We start from the raw sequence: 7596 nt of genomic DNA, 5'->3' as shown, positions 1-7596 counted from the left end.
AAGTTTATATAATTAATTATTTAGATAGATTTGCACACATAAGCTAATGAACCCCTTCCCCATTCCACCAGGGTAGGACTACTCCTACCCCGTACTAGACAGACAGGGAGTGGCCGAATAGATATATGTCTGGGCTCTATAGCATCCTTCTTTTTCAATTAGGATTGCAGCCTAGCAAGTAATAATATATATATATATATATATATTTATATATATATATATATATATATATATATATATATATAGAGCCAGACACGTGCTATATAGGAGAAATTATATATACACGCACGCACGTATGTACACTGCCAACTTTCCAGTCTAAAAAGGCCGTGCGCCTTCACGTACCATAAAAAAGAAAAAAAAAATTACCGCAGGTGAAATAGACCAGTGTCAACCCGAGGTCAGGATTCGCGAGTCGTTCCCAGATGCTTTAAGGAGGATGCTTATGCCACTTCGCCCTTTTTTTATGTATCCTTGACAGGAAGTTGCACATTACATTGATGAGCCCCGAGATCTGATTCTTCTGGGCCAACCGTGGGAATGGTACGCGGCGAGATGGAGTTTAAAGGGAACTTTTTTATGAGAGAGAGAGAGAGAGAGAGAGAGAGAGAGAGAGAGAAGAGAGAGAGAGAGAGAGAGAAGAGAGAGAGAGAGAGAGAGAGAGAGAGAGAATTATGAATGGGTCTTTATCTACTACAAACGATTGATAATTTATGTTGTGTATTTTGTATTTATTACCATCTATACCACTGCTCCAAATCTTCAATGTAGCACACACAGAGAGAGAGAGAGAGAGAGAGAGAGAGAGAGAGAGAGAGAGAGAGAGAAGAGAGAGAGAGAGAGAGAGAGAGAGAATGAATTATGAATGGGTCTTTATATACTACAAACGATTGATAATTTATGCAGTATATCGTGTATTTCTTTCCATCGAACTGCTGCTCCAAATCTTCAATGTAGGAGAGAGATGAGAGAGAGAGAGAGAGAGAGAGAGAGAGAGAGAGAGAGAGAGATTATATGTCTTGAGGGTACGAGAGGTGCTATTTCATGGGAATATCGTGTGAGAAAGATACCTGAAGCAATATTAAAGTAATTGGTAATTATGCCTGTTGATTGATGTATTTTATTTAATTTTTAATGAATAAGATTTTTGCAGCTTTTAATATTATACAGTTTGACTCTTCAAAGATATTGATATTTCACGTATTTAGCATGTTGTCACGTTAATGAGTTACGTTTCATATATTATTTTCATCCGTATTATCTTACACATAATATACGAAAACGTATTTGAAGTTAGAATATGATCTGTTCGCGAGGAATAAACCCGTATTTATTCAAAATCGGCAGAACTCTAAGCCTTTTCTTTCGTATTGTCATTTTGGTTAACTTATGGTGCCATAGATTTTTGTATTTCATTTTCCTTTAAATCAGTTGAATTAATAAACTCTAAATCTGCATGAATATCTCTCTCTCTCTCTCTCTCTCTCTCTCTCTCTCTCTCTCTCTCTCTCCTCTCTCTCTCTCTCTCTGAGGTTTCTTTTTACTGAAGCTGCTGAATTATTAATGAATGATATAAGTTGAAAGCTTCCTCAACCATAGCCAGCCCCCTTTACACACCTGGGCATTTATTTTGACAAATCTCATGTATGAATTAAATCCTTTAGGACTTATTGTAAAATCGTTTACCGTCTCCCTTTGATCTTTTAGCATTTGTTTATTTCAAAGGCGTCGAAATATCGTAACTCATCTTTCGAAAGAGTATTTGTTACGTCTCCACCCTCCAGACACTAACTTTGTCGCAATCGAGAGGAAGCGATGTGGTTCTACTGCACCTCCCATTTTCTTCTTGCCCCCACTATAACTGGAGCGCTCCTCTCTCTCTCTCTCTCTCTCTCTCTCTCTCTCTCTCTCTCTCTCTTCTCTCTCTCTCTCTCTCTCTCTCATATAGTATATATATATATATATATATATATATATATATATATATATATATAGTATATATATATATATATATATATATATATATATATATATATATCTGAGCCTTATGATGGAGAAGGCAAGACTTAGAATTAACATGTCTGATGCTATGTAGCCTACAGAATGGACAGTCTCTCTCTCTCTCTCTCTCTCTCTCTCTCTCTCTCTCTCTCTCTCTCTCTTTTCTCTCTCTCTCTCTCTCTCTCATATATATATACATATATATATATATATATATATATATATATATATATATATATATATATATATATATATATATATATATATATATCTGAGCCTTATGATGGAGAAGGCAAGACTTAGAATTAACTACATGTCTAATGCTACGAACAGTATTGGACAATCTACGAAGATCTGAATGCAAATGACGGTCAAAATTATGAAAATCTTATGCAACATCCTCTAGGAATAGTACAGAATAGTTCCCAATATTAGCAGCATCCTGCACCTACGCAGAGCTCATCATTTGCACTCGCATAGATGCATTTGCAATAAGCTGATTATATATTTAATATCCACCGAATAATCTTGAATACACGCGACTTGCCTCTCATATTATCAGATATAATACGTTCAGAATTCAATTGATCTTCCTGATTGTTTTAAAATATATCTATTGGTTTCTTAGTTTTCCGAATACTTATTATTTACACGACTTCAAGGGTAAATTTTTCTGTTGTTTACTAACTACAGTATTCAAGAGTATAGTTTTCACTTAAACTGTTGTGGTGGCGGATGTGGTAACGTCCATGACTGGTGATCGCCAGACTGGGGTTCGAGTCCTGTTCAAACTCGTTAGTTTCTTTGGTTACTGCAACCTCACCTTCCTTGTGAGATGAGGATGAGGGGTTTGGGAGAGCCTATATGTCTATCTGCTGAGTCATGATCAGCCACTGTCTGGTCCTCCTTGGTCCTAGCTTATGTGGAGAGGGGGGCTTTGGCGCTGATCATGTGTGTATGTTCATTCTCTAGGGCATTGTCCTGTTTGATAGGGCAATGTCACTGTCCCTTGCTTCTGCCATTCATGAACGGCTTTTAAACTATTGTTTTCACAGAGTCGGGAAGCGTTCATCTTTCATGACGGAAGATGAAACGACTTTTATAAAACTTATAAGTATAATAGACTTGAAATTAACTGTCATTTTATATTTGTCATGCTTGGACGAGTGGTGAAGGTAATCAGCAGCGCCAAAGATCAAATGACTGCCACTTACTTCCCGATTCTGTTTATATTGTCCTTCGAGAGTACCTGTTGAAGACTAGTGATTTGCCTCGCCAATTAAAAAAAAAAAAAAAAAAAAAAAAAAGAAGGGAAAAAAGGACATATTTGAAAAATCTTGTAAAATTGTAGTGAGAAGTGGGGAATCATTTACGGCTTATATCTTGTCCCTTTTACCTTTAGTCTCGTTTTTACTAAAAACTATTAATATACTTTATTAATTAAGCATGTGTATTGATATTCTATACTTTACAAATATGGGTATTCATACTCCTGGAGATATAGTAGTGTAAAGGAGGTCTCGTAAATAGTTTTTATTTACTTTATATTTCTGTATAGTTTTCTCATGATTATTATTGACCTTCAAATGTATTCAATATCTCGTTGTGGCCAAATTCTTGTGTGATTTTCCCTTTATTATTAATTGATAGGCTACAATTAGTTGAATCAGTGGAACTTCTAACTTTGTGCAAATGTCTCTTTGTTGACCAGGTCATATTTTATGTGTTACTAATCTAATTAACATGATTATTTACCTCTGTATTATATTTCATCATTTTACATTATATAATTTATTCTTTACTCCTCCATTTTTCTTGTGCTTTGAAATGCTTTTCCCGTTCTTGCCAATTGTTTTATTATAGCCAATTAGGGTTGCAGCTTTTAGTTTCATGAATATGGGCTATATATCTAGGCGTTGGGGCCTGTAAGGCCAGTGGCCAGCTGCAACTTGGGGGTACCCTACAATTGCACGATGAAGTAAAGGCTTAAAGATGTTGGATGAGAAGGAAGTCCCTAGTAATAATAATGGTAAAGGAAATTACTTATTTTCTTCCAATATTTTGACTTGTCACATTTTCTTCCAATATTTCTACTTTTTACGTCAAATTTTCTTCCAATATTTCGACTTTTTGCGTCAAATTATAATTTTCCTTCCTAATTTCAAGTTACCCAGTATACCTCATAGCTCGCTTACTCTCCAAAACAATTTCACGTCGCTAATCACCGCATGACTCACTGTCAATGAGTAAGTAACTCGCCTTGGCAAGGAGATGCGGGCGCGACTCATTGTGGATGTCCTACTCAGTCCTGTACACCTTGACATCCGGTCGCTTGGTCCTACCTTGGATCCTGCCAACTGCCGTTGCTCTTTCTTCTTTTTCGCGTCCCCGTTCCACAGAGGACTCGTAGAAGGATATGTCCGTAGGATCCCAAAGGGGGTCGGCCTTCCTGCAGCTGTTGTTTGCCCGAAATGTTTTTATGTTTACAGTATTTCCTTTCTCAGGGTAATGGAAGTTATTGGTATACGATGGGAAAGTTGGGTGTCAAGGTTATTCATTTTTTTTAATCTTTATTAGAGAAAGATGTTTAGTCTTTATATATCTATCTATCTATCTATATATATATATATATATATATATATATATATATATATATATATATATATATGTATATATATATATATATATATCCTTATTAGAGAAAGATGTTTATTCTCTCTATATATTTCTATCTATCTATATATAAATATATATATATATATATATATATATATATATATATATATATATATATATATATATCCTTATTAGAGAAAGATTTTTATTCTCTATATATTTCTATCTATAAATATATATATATATATATATATATATATATATATATATATATATATATATATAGATAGATAGATAGATAGATAGATAGATAGATAGATAGATAGACTAAACATCTTTCTCTGAGGATATATATATATATATATATATATATATATATATATATATATATATATATATATATATATATATATATAAGCATCACGGTTGTCTTTTGCAGAGACAATTTAATGAATGATGTAATTAACATAGCTACTAAGTATTGAATATATACGAGCACATATGTTCATCTCTCTCTCTCTCTCTCTCTCTCTCTCTCTCTCTCTCTCTCACACACACACACACACACACACAGTAAACCCTTGAAGAGAAGGATTTAATATATCTTAAAAATATTTTATGATTGGTTACCAGTAGTCATAACCTAACAGATCAACCGTATATATACGAAATCTATTCGAAATTGAACGATTAGAGATACATATTCAAGTTTAATGAAATCTGAAATATCTGAAATTATTCAAAATGAGCAAAAGATAGAATAAGTTCATTTACTCTTGTTACAAGGATTTTGGATGTCTCAGACTTTTTGCCCATCATGTAACTTATTCTTGCATTCGTTTAAATTATTCTTGAATTCGTTTTAACTTATTCTTGCATTCGTTTAAATTATTCTTGCATTCATTTACCGTGTTACTGTTCACTACATCCGGCGGAAGTCTGTTCCATGTACGCCAGATTTGCTATTTGAGAGAGAGAGAGAGAGAGAGAGAGAGAGAGAGAGAGAGAGAGAGAGAGAGAGAGAGAGATATGCTTAAGATGTACTGACGATGTATTCCCACAAACGCACACAAGAACGGTTTTCTTATCAACTCGTTTGAATGCGGTGTAGCAGTTCGGTTAACCACCTGCGGTATTGGTCAAGGATTGGTCAGGCTGCCGCAGACCACAGTTGTCGTTTTGCTCAAGGTCTTCCTAAGAGATCAAGTTGTAAAGATGACGGTTGAGGCCAACGTTTAAATCAAATATTAGCACAAGAAAAAAAAAACCCTCAGAAATTAGATGTCATAAATCGGCAAATCTTAGTTTGATTTCACTTAATACTTTTTTGTAGTTTTTAGAGGATTGTAGTTTGCTTCTTGAGGGAAACATTTCACTGTTTGCCTGCTCAAGTTTAATTTGAATTACACGATACTTACAACCCTCAAGTCGCTGGACAATTACGTGTTTTTATGACATGTTTTGACCTCTGGGGCGAGATGCGCTCATTTAGGACCATAAAAATCTGTTATGGCAGCTCTTGACCTAATAGTTTAATGACCTTTAGCCTCTTGTATGGAGTTTACAGTTTCTAACCGAAGTCGAACCCACGGTAACATTTCAAAAGAAACGAGGAATGGAAATGGCCTATTGACTGTGGGGGCTGGGACTACTTGAACCTGTTTTGACGCTTCTTAAAACCACAGGAGGCTCATGAATTTAATATTGCTACTAATTACTCTTCATTATTCACCTCAGACCATGTCACAACCTCGGGTTGTCTTTCTCTCCTTTCTTGTGGTTTTGAGCAAACAAATTAATAGTCACCCAATACAGTATAGTTTAGCAATTCACATACACACGATTAGAATTTTATCCATTTATATTTTAAAAGAAATTGTGCTCAAGTGGGCACAGCAGGTTAAGATCAATATTTATTTTTGTACACAGGTGTGGTAGTGAATAGTGTTCAGGAACGCATTGCGTTGGATGCCTTTTGTAGGCTAAATACAAATATTGCTTTTAGGGTTGTTTTCATTGGTAGGATTTACTTGGCCAAATCTTGGAGTGTTATGTATGGGTCCAAATTAGGTTTGTAAATTAAATCTCAACATATTCTTTCAATTTATTTAAAAAGCTGCACAATGTTATCATTTATAAAGTATTTATAAAAAAAAGCAAATATTACTACTACAGAGCAAACCATCCTACAAAATGTGTGATTATTATTACTAAAAGAGAGAGAGAGAGAGAGAGAGAGAGAGAGAGAGAGAGAGAGAGAGAGAGAGAGAGAGACCTGGACGGGTTAATAATATTTTTAGTAGCTATTTAACATAAGTAGTTCGTGACATAAATTTCAATATGAAAGGTTGTCAGTATTCAAAAGGTTATAACAGATGCACTTGATTTCATTAAAACTTAGTTTAATTATATTAAAACTTCCTAAAAGAGTTCTAATAACTAGAGGATTCATGTCACAAGCATTTTCCAAGTTTGAGAGGCATGAAATACAGTAGGAAATATTTTACTCATGTGATGGTGATTTTATACAAAAACTTAAAGGATGTATTACTTAGTCAATGCTTTAAAGGAACAATATTTTATAAGATAAAAAAGAGATTAATTTGATTTATGCCCTTTAGCCTGTCATTGGGACCATAGCCCATTTGGTACCTAGTTAAGGATGTTGAGCAGAAAATTCAAAGGAAGCAGTATTGGAGGTAAATAGGGATAAAAAGTGGGTGTAGCCGGGGGTTCAAAGGTACATAACAAAGATCCTTCTCTAATAGTTAAAGGAAAAAGATTGTATGGCCCAACTCCAGCAGGAGTCATACATCCGCTTTCAAAATTTGTAGTGATTAGGAGGCTTGAAAGTTAGGAAAAGCAAAGTTACCTAACTTCTGAACTGCTGGTCTCTGGCTTGTCAAAATGAAGAAATAAGTAACTTAAGCGATATGAAATTTTCTGTTGTCTTTCTGGAAAATTTCAAACTTCCTGTCA

Source organism: Palaemon carinicauda, chromosome 29, assembly GCF_036898095.1.
Source record: "Palaemon carinicauda isolate YSFRI2023 chromosome 29, ASM3689809v2, whole genome shotgun sequence".
Classification (NCBI taxonomy): domain Eukaryota; kingdom Metazoa; phylum Arthropoda; class Malacostraca; order Decapoda; family Palaemonidae; genus Palaemon; species Palaemon carinicauda.
Note: the sequence above shows the minus strand (reverse complement) of the source record.